This window comes from Aegilops tauschii, chromosome 3, assembly GCF_002575655.3.
Source record: "Aegilops tauschii subsp. strangulata cultivar AL8/78 chromosome 3, Aet v6.0, whole genome shotgun sequence".
Classification (NCBI taxonomy): Eukaryota; Viridiplantae; Streptophyta; class Magnoliopsida; order Poales; family Poaceae; genus Aegilops; species Aegilops tauschii.
This window is the reverse complement of record NC_053037.3, coordinates 389,957,157-389,958,661: the sequence shown is the minus strand read 5'-3', so window position 1 is coordinate 389,958,661 and position 1,505 is coordinate 389,957,157. Positions and strand designations below refer to the sequence as shown.

At 48.7% G+C, this 1,505-nt stretch overlaps 1 non-coding gene across 1 annotated transcript; it reads left to right on the top strand.

Annotated features, from left to right (window-relative positions):
- Window positions 1-930: 930 nt before the first annotated feature.
- On the top strand, window positions 931-1,126 carry LOC120962274 (U2 spliceosomal RNA). The gene has a single exon (XR_005753114.1). It is a non-coding gene; the product is annotated as a U2 spliceosomal RNA (small nuclear RNA).
- The last annotated feature ends 379 nt before the right edge of the window (window positions 1,127-1,505 follow it).

Here is a 1,505-nt window from a genome sequence, read left to right as displayed (position 1 = left end):
CTTGACTGATGGTTTTTTTATGTCGCCCTGCGTGGCGCTGGTCTCTCTCCTTAGCTGTTTTTGTGATATGATTGGACTTTAGCGCTTTTGCGAGTTAGGTTGCGTTTTTCTTTTCTGGTTTGCCACTTTTGGTAAACCCGATCGCTTGTAACAGTCACTGTAACTTGCTTTGCCCCGTTTTCTATAAAAGTGAGGTTGGAGAAACCCTTTTTGATAAAAAAAAAAATGAATGAATCACTACAAAAACACACAGCGACGCATAATACCTTTTTTCGTGAGAAACGAGACGCACAATACCTGTGTCTCGATGGTACCCACCGGTTGAGCCATCTGTCGGTCTGTTTCCTCCGACGCGACGTCTGTAGCCAACTTCTTTTCAAGGACTGCCATATAATGGATCGGTGTTCACTAAAAGGGTCATAACTTTGTCATTCGGAGTCTGTTTCGGACCCACAAGTACTCAAATCCTCGCGGCGAGCGTGCGAATCCAGAAAATACTCCCCGCTTGCGCCAGGAGGCCCGGGGTGCCTTCAAATTCGGTCTTAAGGAGGACTTTTTTGGCCCTGAAAGTCAAATAACATCATTCGTCGCTGCTTTTCGGACAAGTTTCTGAACGCATTGGACCTTCCTTTTGAAGGAAATTCGAGAGATTACGTTGATTGTAGACATTAGTCCCCCTGGCAAGGACGAACGTAGATTTGTAGACGTTTACTCGCAGCGAGGTCGTTGTGTTACGGTCTGGGCCTTGGTCTTGGGATATTTGGTTAAGAAGAGCCCGGCTACGCCGATTCCAGCCCTAAAAAAATGAAAACTACGCCAATCCCGCATAGAGCATGCGCATGATGCTGCTAATTTAGTCCCACCTCGTCTGGGCCGAGCGGAGCGAGCCGGAAGAGGGTATAAATGAGAGGCAAGGCAACAAGATAACTCATACTTTTCTCGGCCTTTTGGCTAAGATCAAGTGTAGTATCTGTTCTTATCAGTTTAATATCTGATATGTGGGCCATGTGCCTACAATGATATTAAATTTATTTTTTAGGGGGTGGGTCCACAACAGTAGCTTGCTATTGGGGCTCACATGTGTCGCCTGGACGTTGCACTACTGCCCTGGCCTGGCACACCCCAACCAAAACTAATTCAAACTTGTCGGCGTCCTGGACTTGGGGGGTATCCAGTCATGCCTGCCTGCAGCCCACCACGTGGCTTCATCAATGGCCTGGTACGGCCCAGCCTCAACACGGTTTTCATTCTAGGGAAACAAGACCAAGACCGCCAGGGCGACAGGACGGAGGTCATCACCGAGCCCACCGCAGCGTCACGACCAGAGGCTTTTTGCAGGCGAAGACTACTTTGTCAAGATAGACTGTACTACTTGTCCCCTTTCAAATCCCGCCGCTGTGGAATCCCTTCCCGCTCATATTTGGAAAGAGGACCAAGGCCACTATATATAGGACTTCGCCACCACCATAGAGGAGGAACCGAGATCAGGACAAGTAGAGCACCAC